This window comes from Dermochelys coriacea, chromosome 2 (genome assembly GCF_009764565.3).
Source record: "Dermochelys coriacea isolate rDerCor1 chromosome 2, rDerCor1.pri.v4, whole genome shotgun sequence".
NCBI lineage: Eukaryota > Metazoa > Chordata > Testudines > Dermochelyidae > Dermochelys > Dermochelys coriacea.
The window spans coordinates 154,584,961-154,596,385 of record NC_050069.1 but is presented as its reverse complement, the minus strand read 5'-3'; the positions used below and the strand labels follow the sequence as shown (position 1 = coordinate 154,596,385).

Below are 11,425 nucleotides of genomic sequence, written 5' to 3'. Positions count from 1 at the left end.
TATCCTTATTGAACCTCATTAGATTTCTTTTGGCCCAATCTCAGTCTCAGTCTGGCATGCCTGACCACATGCATGCATGCCGCCATGTGGCCCAGCAGCCGCAGGCAGCACCTGGCTGTTGTCATTGGAAACTGGTACAGGGAGGCCACTGCTTGCTGGATAGCCTGGAATCAGGATACTGGAAGGCTTGCTCTGGCCTGCACTGCATCCAGGACCGCCCCTATGAATTCCACTCTCTGCAAGGGTACAAGCATGGACTTGGGGACCTTGACCAGGAGCCTCAGTTCACAGAACAATCTCAGGGCCACCTCCACATGGCCCCGCACCTCTACCTCGGATCGGCCCATAAGGAGCCAGTCGTCGAGGTACAGGTACACCCGGATTTTCTCCTCCATAAGAAGGCCGCTACCACTACCATGCACGTCGTGAACACCCTTGGGGCTGCGGTTAGACTGAACAGGAGAACTGCAAACTGGTAAATGTTCTCGGCCCATGGTGAAGCATAGGAACCGTCGCTGTGCTGGGAAGATGGCGGTATGAAAGTACATGTCCTTCATGTTGAGGGCAGCATACCAGTCCCCGGATCCAGGGAAGGGATGATGGTGCCCAGAGAGACCATGTGGAACTGGGTCTTGACCAGGAACTTGTTGAGCCCGTGCAGGGCTAGGATGGGGCGAAGGCCCCCTCATCCCCAAGGCCAAAGGAAGTACTGGGAGTAGAACCCTTTTTCCCTTAGGCCGTGAAGCACCACCTCTACCGCCCCTGCCTCTAGCAGTGAGCAGACTTCCTCTAGGAGATGCTCGTGAGAGGGGTCCCTGAAGAGGAACGGGGAAGGGGGATGGGAGGGAGGCGAACTGCAGCGAGTACCTGTTCTGCACTGTGTGCAGGACCCAACGGTTTGACATAATGGTGGACCACGCACAGGAGAAACAGGACAGGCGGTTCAGGAAACAAAGGGACAGATCCGGTGACTGGTCTGGTATGCTGTCCTCGAGCATACCTTCAAAAGCCTGGCTTAGTGCCCAGCTGGGGTTTGTGCTGGCCTTGGTTCTGGCCAGGCCCATTATTGTTATTGCGCCTATTATCCCTGCCTCGCCTACAGTAAGGCTAAAGCCTATGGCAAGGCTGGTACTGGCACTGAGGGGGAGGCTACGGCTTAGAGGGCTTCCTCTGGGTTGCCGGGGTGTGCCTACCCAGCGACTTGAGCGTAGCTCACGAGTCCTTGAGGCTATGCAGTCTCGCATCTGTCTGGTCCGAGAAGAGCCCAGACACTTGGAACGGGAGATCCTGGAGTGTATTCTGGACCTCACGGGGCAGGCCTGCCTCCTGGAGCCACGCTGAGTACCTCATGACCACCCTGAGGCGATTGTTCTAGACGCCACATCTCCTGAATCCAGGGAGGCCTGGAGAGAGGTCTTGGCTACTGCCTTGCCCTCATCCACCAGGGCCATGAACTCCTGTTGGGAACCTTGTGGGAGGTTGTCCTTAAACTTCCCCACCGCCGCCCAGGAGTTGAAATTGTGCCTGTTGAGGATGCCCTGCTGGTTAGCAATCCTCAACTGAAGGCCCCCACATGAGTACACCTTTCTACCCAAAAGGTCCAGGCATTTTGCCTCCCTGGCCTTAGGGGCCGAGGCTTCCTGACCATGGCGCTCCCTTTTGTTCACCACCAAAACCACTAGGGAGAATGGATTCAGGTGGCAGAACAGGAACTCATAGCCCTTAGATGGGGCAAAGTATTTACACTCCATTCATTTAACCGTTGCAGCCGTGGTCTGCCATATAGTCTTATAGTTAGATTGGATGGTCTTAATGAGCGGGAGCGCTATTCTGGATGGAACATCGGGGCTCAAAATGTCCACCGGGGATCCTTCTGCTCAACTGTCACCTTGGCCTGCAACCCCAAATTTTGGGCAACTCTGCACAGCGGTTCCTGGTGGGCTCTATGGTCTATCAGCAGAGGGCCGGACATCTCTGTACCCGCCACCGCCTCATCGGGGGAAGACGAAGAGGTTAGCTGCTGCTCCACCCCCTCTGGTTGATACTCCTGCTCCCCATCTCCCATGGTAGGGGCCTCCGGCTCAGGCTGGGGCAGGAGTCCATGGGACGGCACCAGGCTTGGTGCCGGACTCTCCGGTCTATGCTGGGGGGATGCTGGAGGCCTGGATACTATTGCCTCCTGGCATTGGTGCGGGGACCCACTGCACCGAGTAACTTGCCCTGGACGGGGCCCCTTGGCACTCCTGATAGGCCCAGTGGGTCCAGAAGGGCCACTGGCCTGGCGGCCCCCATTGAGGTTACCAGCTCCCTTGAGGGTCCCTGCTTTCCAGGCCCTGGTGCGGGTAGCTATAGCGGCCAGAGCTGGTGCCGGACTGCGGTGACGCCGATCGCGAAGGCCATGGCGGTGCCAACGATCTGCGCCGGCGGGAGAACGAGCGGCTCCTGGCTGTGTGGGACCAGGACCAGGACCAGTGCCAGCGTTCCCTGGTCCGGGACAGTCTGCGGGAGACCTCTGGTGAAGGCCGTCTCAACTCCTCCCAGTGCCGGTCTCTGGACAGTGCTGGAGAGTGGCATGCCCTTTCTGGTGCTTCTTCGCATTGACCCACTGCCAGTGCCACAACCTCCTTCTGGGCTGCTGGCAAGTGCAAGTCTGCAGAGTCAGAGCTCAACCAGGACCAACTCTGGGACTGGTGCTGGGATAGTGTCTTGGAGCGGCACACCATTGCTGGCTTACCCCTCAACAACACCCGAGACATGGACACCGGAGGGTTCTCCCCATATGGGAGGGGTCTCGCCGCTGACAGCTCGTTGAGGTCCTTTGCAGCTTCAAAGGTGCCAGGCGTGGAGGGCTGATCTGTTATGCCCTCGAGCCCATCGTCCACACTGAGCTCACTTAGGTCTGGGCTTGTGCTGCCGGGACCACCTGTGTCGATGCCATTACCGCAGCCTTCCCCCTCTTATCAGCGCTCGGGGCCTTGGGAGGCGCCAGCTTCCTGTGTGGAGAATGACTGTGCCTTCCTTTAGGCTGCGCTATGGGCCGCACCGGGGAGGACGATCGGTGCTGGAGCCTAGCCTGGCGCTCCGGGGCCAACAGTTTACGGTGCTTAGCTGGTGCCGGGTCTCTTGAGGGCTCCGGGGCACTACCCACTGTGGAAGCCTGAGCCGGCGTAAGGCGCTCCGGGCCCAGTGGCTGCAATGCAGCCTCCATCAACAGTTGCTTTAGGCAAAAGTCTTTCTTTCCTTGTCCTTGGATTAAACACCTTGTAAATCCTACACCTTTCAGTTTGATGGTTGTCCCCCAGGCAACGTAGACATGTGGGGGTCACTAACTGGCATAGGTTTGTGGAATGTAGTACAAGCCTTGAAGCCGTGGGCCCGTGGGCAGATGCTGGAGGCCTCCAAGCACCTAACAACTTAAATGTCTACAATCTCTATGTAAACTAACTGATAACAGCTACTCTAAAGGCTAAGGGACTGCTATTCTATATGCGTGTGTGAAAGAGAGATCCAACACTGCCACGGACGGTAAGAAGGAACTGGAGGGGGTTGGGCCAGCAGGGGTTTATATGCATGGCGCAGTGGTGCCACTTGGGGGGCCCGCCAGGAGCTGCTAAGGGAAAAAAAATTTGACACTCGTGAATGTGGCATGTGCACACCTAATGTGGAATGGACATGAACAAGCACTCGAAGAAGAATAAATCTAATTTAGATCAGAAATACAAGAAAAATATACATTGGTAGGTAGGGAAAAATAAGACAAAAAGACAACAGTAGATAAAATGAGAAAATTTTCAGAGGTTAGTTATTCCAGTAGAGCAGATTTGAATGGATCAATTTTTCAAAATGACTACAAATATAAACTCAATACTTTTATTTTAAAATTCAGTATTTGGATTATCAGCAAAAGGTCTCACAAAGGTAAGTTTTCAGAGGGATTTCAACTAGAGGGCTGGAAATATACATAGTATAAAATATTCATGCTGTAAAAAACAATTTTATATTTCATGTAAGCCACAGGTTGTTTGTAATTTCATGCCCTTCTTCCCATTTCATGTACAGATTTTAAGTAGCTATTAGTACACTGTTTAATATGAAAAAGGAATGCATTTTCTATGCCATTATAAGCTGCTCATTGTTATGTTTAGGGAAACACCCTATTTGTCTAAAAATATGGTCTAACTGTACATGCCTAAGTTATGGTTTTGTAATGAGGACAACAAGCGGATCATAGGCTGATCACATGAACTAAAGCTGCCCTGTGGTCATTTTTTCTGTGTGTAGGGACAAGTGAATACTGGACTAAACTTTGCCACTTTTAACTGGCTTGAAAAGCAAGAAGCACAGAAAAGATCAAAAGAAATAGGATTCAATAGGATAAGGAATCAAATTCTTCTGTCTCACCATCGAGTTTTCACCTCTGTCTCTGTGCATCACTCAGCTGGACAGCTTTCTTCTAGAGAAAGAAAGGGTTCTTTTAAAGAATGCAGCTGAAAGGCTTGGCGGCTCGGTTCAGAGTTCACTCATCCTTATCTGTGCGTTTCCTAACCCTTTGTAAGGATGTGTACACTGTTCCCTTCTTGCATAAATGGAAGTGATTTTGATAAATTCTCAATTTCATGGACAACAAAAGGCTGATTTAGTGCAACTAAAACAACTGGAAAGATGTATAATATAACTAACATTGAAATTACGAGAAAAATCAAGATACATTGCAGAAGTAGACAAAAACATTCACAACTGAAATAGGGGAAATATAGAGTTCAGACGTTAGCAAATTTAACGTGGGTCATTTTCTCTAGAATTATGTCATTTGCTTAGTTTATCTGTGAGAATGAAAAAAAAAACAAAAAAAACCAACAAGACCAAATTTGCATTCCACTGAAGTCAATGGAAAGAAGTCAATCCCATTTTAACCAATTCTTTCTCTACCACCTTATTCCTCTCCGCTACTCTTCATTTGTTTGTCCTTTCCTCTTATTGTTCTTATATTAACATAGCTCTCTGCTCTGCAACACACATAAGCATATATCTGTCTTTAAAACATGTGTGTAGTTCTACTGAGAATGCAAGCTCTTTGGAATAGAGACTAACAACTATATCTACAATATTTTAAAAGCAATGATGTAAGAAATGAATAAAAAAACCCTTAATATTGAAACTCAGGTTTACGGATGCTGTCAATTCTGAAGTTGTAAAGTTGGTCTGAAGCAACTGTATCGCACTTTGGCCGCAGACTACCCTTAACAGAGCTTCAGCACAGTTTTAAAATCAACTCTGAGCCCAAATCTTGTTCTAAACAGCTAACAGGCAGATGGAGAATAAGGGGGGGGGGCTGGCAAATGATTGGCAGTGACTTTGGGGTTGTTGTTTTTTTTGTCTCTCTCTGCAGCATGTAGGTATGGCTCATTTGCCAGGATTATTCAGGCATATCTCATTTAATCACTTCCCTGCTACTGCAGGGGCCTTGAGCCCTGGTGCACCTCAGCCTTTCCTAAACTCTGCCTGTGGCTCATAATAGTCTAGTCTCCTGTGCGTCTCATTTACTTTGGTCTCATTTTCATTATTGGGTTTAGTGTTCAGGTGCTGAGTGGTTTTGGTGGCCCCTGATATACATGAGGTTGGACTAGATGATCTAATGGTCCCTTCTGGACTTAAATTCTATGAGTGACAGAACTATAAAAGACAAATGTAAGGCACTTAGCAGCAGTTGGCTCTCTGCTTCACCCTAAGGACCAAATTGAATTTCTCTTACTTAGATGACTTAGGCTAGCCCATGTTCCTCATTCTATCAGAGAGCAGACACCCTGCCCCACTTCCAGGAGTTGAAGTTTAGCACAAGAAAGGGAATGACTCAGAAGGGGGAGTGGTAACATCTCCCAAAGCAAATGCCATATCTACTGAAAAGCATGTGCCTAACCATTTGTTCTTCTCACTTCAACATAAGTATTGCCATCTGCTATCTCAGATGCATATAAAAATTTGAGGGGGGAGAACTGGGCCTGGTTCTTGTCAGCTTCTTTACACTGTGCCACAATTTCTTTCATAGTTCTCCATTTCCTGTTACCAAATCTCAGATCCTGTCTTTGCCTGCATGACATTTTTTGGTTTACTTCAAGTTTGATAGGTAGGTAGACAGCCATAATCTGTTGGCTGTTAAGAACAGCCCCTACACACAACAATTTTGTTGGCTGCACAAAAGATACAACAGGCTTGATTTTACATACCTGTGTGCCTGAGGGAAAACCTTTACAGCGTCCTTGTGGAAGGACACTCTGTGGGGATATTCCTAAATACATGTTTGCCTGGGACCCTATTTTATTCATAGATAATAAAGCCAGAAGGGACCATTGTCATTATCTAATCTCACCTCCTGTATTACACAGGCCATTGGGCATCCCTGAATTAATTCCTGTTTCAATTAGGGCATGTCTTTTAGAAAAAGATTAACTTGATTAAAAAAATTTCCAGCACTGGAGAATCCACCACATCACTTGGTAAATTGTTCCAATGGTTAATTACCTACACCTGCACCTTATTTCTAGTCTGAGTTTGTCTTGCTTCAGCTTCCATCCATTAGATCTTGTAATACCTTTGTCTACTAGATTGAAGAGCCTTCTATTGCCAAATGTCTGTTCCCCATGTAGGTACTTACAGACTGATCAAGTCACTCCTTAACCTTTTTTTGTTAAACAGACTGGAACACTGAAGAAACTCAATCATATAAATCATTCTCATGGCTCTCCTCTGAACCCTCTCGTTTCTCAATATCCTTCTTGAAATATGGACACCAGAACTACACATGATATTCCAGTAGTGGTTGCACCAGTGCCAAATACAGAGGTAATACAACTTCTCTGTTCCTACTTAATAGTTCCCTGTTCATACATCCATGAATTGCATTTGCCTTTTTGGCCACAGTGTTGCACTGGGCACTCATGTTCTCTTAATCAACCATGATCCTGAATCCCTAAGTCCTTTTAGAGTCACTACTACCCCAAGATAGAGTCCCTCATCCTGAAAGCATGATCTAGATGTAACTTAATATGCATTTTAATATAGTCAGATGTATGGTTTGCTTGTTCCCCATTTACCAAACAATCCACATCACTCTGTCCTCTTCCCAACCAGCGGTAATGCAGTCACTCTTTTTTCTTCCACAGAGGCTCAGACAACTACACAGCACAGAGGCCTTCTATCAGCCTGTTAAATTTATTTTTAAAAAGAAAGTCTTACTAGAACTGTTGACAGAAAGGCACACTTCACAGAAATGTCCAAAGATAACCCACTTGTCTTTAATCAGGTATTTTATAGGAAGAAATAACCAAACTTCAAATTCCTGCTACTGAGAAATGTGTATTTTAGATCTGCCGGACTTCAAAAATCAGCAGGAGGAGCAAAGCTCTAGCTGTATTTTAGTCTTCATGGCATACTTTTAATCCACAGAAATTTGACAGAGAAAGTCATCCTCTCCTTCTCCCACAAACACACATATTTACTGAATGAGTGCAACAAGCTTGTTTCATAGTGGATATGTAACAGGTTTCTAAAAGTACACGAGCAAGACTGAAGGGCGTTCTGAACTCTAAATTCTGCATCCTTCAGCAAGATAGTAAAACTGGTCAGAAAATGGGTTTGGTTTGGTTTTAACTGAAAACTCGACACATAAAAAGTTAACTGAAAACTAGAAATTTTAGCCAACCCGTCACCCCAAGTTTTCTCTAATTAGTTAAAAAAAAATTAAGGAAAGAAGACTCTGAAAATTTTCAACTAGGCTTGACCTATTAAAAAAAAAAAAAAACAAATCCACAAATAACCACCCTATGGGTAGAATTGGAAGAGCCATTACTAATCTCTTTAATTAGATCTACAAAGGCAGAATTGACAAATCCCTTGCCAGTAAAGTTACTTGACATTAAGCTCCACTGTTTAAAATAAAGAAAAGCGTGCAGACAAGAATCAAGGAAAAATTTCAAGACTACTCTTTTGAGAAGTATAAAAATTAAACTAATCTGTTGAATTAACTTTATACCTCTGACCTCAAATGAGAAAAGTGTTAGGATGAAATCTACTTCACCCGCAAAAAGACCAAGTATTGAAACTCTAGTCAGGTCAGGTCAGGGAGAAGAATTTAATCCCACTCAAATGGCGCTAAGGAGCAGGACTACCATATAGCACTGATCACTAGTACAGTTGGTACTTTAGCCATGTGGTTGGAGTAGCAGTTGCAACCCCTGAACCCTCATTGTTCCATCTAAATGCAGATCCTGTGGCCCTTGCCATCTCTATGCCAGCCTACATGGGGCAGGCACAGAGATCCCCTCTGTAGATGTAAGACTGGTCCCTGCTCTCCAGCTCCATGCCCTACATATTTTATTTATATCACAAACTTAATTTTGGGGGAGAATATTTTTTTGGCAGCATTTTGAAGCAAGGAAAACAAGAGAAACTGTTGCAGCAAATGAGGGAAGTAGTTAAAGAGAAACTCAGGAGGAGGAAGGTAGAAAGATGATGGAAAGAGGAGGATGACAAGAAACATTATGGGCACAGAAGGTGGGGTTGTGGCAACTGAAAGTTTGAATGGAGGGGAGGCAGAATGAAGTAGAAGCTACAACCAGTGTGATTACACTAAATGAGAAAAAATAATGTTCATCTTCAAACAAACATTTCAATGGGCATTCACAACATTTCCCATGCTCCTACAAGTGTGAAATATGAACATGGTAGTGTGTTGGTCCTAGCAGGAAGCCACCAGAAGTGCTGGAATCCTTCCAACATCACATTGAAAGCAGTTGCAGTTAAGACTAATTTCTCTTTCCTCCCCCACTTTTAAGATGATGGATGCAGAAAGAGTGGCATGAGGAAAGTCCAGTTGAATCCACGTTCTCTCAATGTTTGCCATTTTAAATGTCAAGCAAATGGTGGGACACAACACGCACTTTGCAAGCTGGATGTGCTATCTAATGATTGTACAAAAACACACATACATCACAGAGGGGGACAGTTGGCTGGATGTGGTGCAGAGAGGGTCTAAAGGGAAGGTAGGACTAAGCTGTAAAAGTTTGGATATGGATTCAAACTGTCCTGAAGTTCATAGGCATTCAAATCTGAAGTTATTGTTCAGTACCATTTCTAGTCCAGAATGGCTCAAGATTGTGGATGGCCTGGACTGTATTTTAGTGAGTGATGCTCCAAATGCACATATGTGCATAACTGGAGCATAGCAGCAGCATCACGTGATTAATTATTCAAAAGAGAGAAAATCACATTACTTCACATGTGCATTGAGACTTTCTAATGCTTATCAGTGCGAAGTTCTAAATCAAACTTTCAACACAAAAACTCTTGTCTTGAGTGAGAATTAAATACATTTGGAACTGAAAGCTATTTTTTAAAAAGGTGATTAACATTACATTGGTGCAAAAACTGCAACTGAAAATCTTTATCAAAAACTTTAAATATAAAAATCATTAGCCTTTTGATTGAAAAAAGCAATAAGACAAATTAATTTTCCAAAGTTATTCTTCCATGTGCTCTAGATGCTTTAGGATTTCAAATTGAAGGACAGGTTGGCCACAGAATCATGTATGGGAGGAAAGGTGATCCATGAGACCGTGGTACTAAATTTAGTACCAAAATGTGGTACTAAATTAGGACAGTTGAGACCCCTGCTGTAGATACATTTCAGCTCAAAAGAGATGAGAGCTGTAAGCACCTGAAAAACAAAAAAGGATATATAATGAAAATGTCTCCTCAACCATAACTATTGCATTGCCAAAGAGATAATAAAAATTCCATGACATTGTCAGATCAATATTGCTGCAATTTCTCTTTTTCAACACGGGGCCTTGCCTCCCTGAGAGAGAGAGAGAGAGAGAGAGAGAGAAGGTGGTTAACTTCTACTCAGGAAACAAATCTACCTAAATCCATCAAAATAGTGGCTCCTTTTAATTTTTGACCTCAGTGCTATATCTAACCCTCTTCCTCCCTTCAAGGACTTTCTCAAAATGTTTAGATTGACTGTGCCTATTCAGGGTTCATCTCCCCACCCACTCCCATTCCATTTTCCTCATACCACATCAAAGAGTCAGAATGGCACTTTCAAGCAAAGTACAGCCATAAGATCTCTCAAGACATCTGACTTTCCATAAAATATTAGTGTAACCCTTGAAACTGTCGGGATGGGAGGCTAATCCCGGAGATTTTAAAAACGCTGACCAGTCACTTTTTCAAAGATGAAAAAGACATGTTCTGATTTCAGTGGGCAAAGAGAGAGGATGAGGGTGAAACAGGTTAACCAAAAATAGAGTGTGTGCAAATCTTAGCCATTCAGTAGCAGTGATCACAGCCTTCCACCTACCTAGCTATGATCAGGCTGCAGTATCCTGTATGCATTACAGCTGAAGTGAGTTCTGAGGAGGGACTAGAGAGGATAAAGTGGTAGATTTATGGATTTGGACACTTCTTCCTACTTGTGAGGGGTGGCATTGGAGAAAGCATGGAAGGGCTTCTCAGAGAAGCCGCAAGGGGTCAGTGGAGATTGACATCAATAGCAGAGCAGAAGTGGGAGTCAACCTTGCCATAAAATAATAGGGCCAAGCTAAATTGTGGTAGGAATAGGGTCCAGAGTGAATAAAGAGAAGTAGCTTGCGTCTGATGTGTTGGATGACGAGACGCCAATGCAGGAACTGAAAGAGAGGGGGACCTAGTAGTCAGAACAAAGATGATGATCTAGCAGCCCTGTTTGGAATGGATTTGAAGGGAACAAACTTGCAAGCATTAAGACCAGAGTGGAAGAGATTGCAGAAGTCAAGGAACAAAACAATATGGGCCTGGACAGGAGTGTAGCAGTCTGAGTAGAGTGGGAAAGTTGGGTCTTGGAGATGTTGTGCAAGAAAAAGTAGTAAGACTCAGACATGACCTGGGTGAGTGGCTCATAGGAAAGGACCGAGTCAACGATAAAGTCAAGATTATTGGCTTGAGCAACAGGATAGATGGTGAAGTTGTCTCCCATAGTACAGGAAGATGGGAGAGGAGAGGGCTTTGGTGGGACACATCAAGAGGTTGGTTTTGCCCATGTTAAGGTTGTTTGATAGCTAGGCATTCATAAGGAGATGGAAATATAAAGATGAGAATCTAGTTTGGATAGAGGGAAACAGATCAAGACAAAGGGATAGATTTGTGAATTAGCATCACAATGGGAGTAAAGGCTATTTATAGATTCGTGTATAGTCTATCTGGCAACTAGCTTGCATTTCATGCACCAGTTCTCTTTCAGTAGAAAGGAAAACATTGAATGCAAGTCACAGCCATTGTTTTCTCATCATCCGTATGTGCTACCTGATGCACAGCTATACCTAAACAGAATCATAGAAGATTCGGATTAGAAGAGACCTCAGGAGGTCATCTAGTCCAATCCCCTGCTCAA

General features: G+C 45.1%; 1 protein-coding gene across 1 annotated transcript in view; it reads right to left on the bottom strand.

Annotated features, from left to right (window-relative positions):
* The window catches only part of TMEFF1 (transmembrane protein with EGF like and two follistatin like domains 1), a 235,437-nt gene that overhangs the window by 122,587 nt on the left and 101,425 nt on the right, over positions 1 to 11,425 (bottom strand). The window lies entirely within an intron of this gene.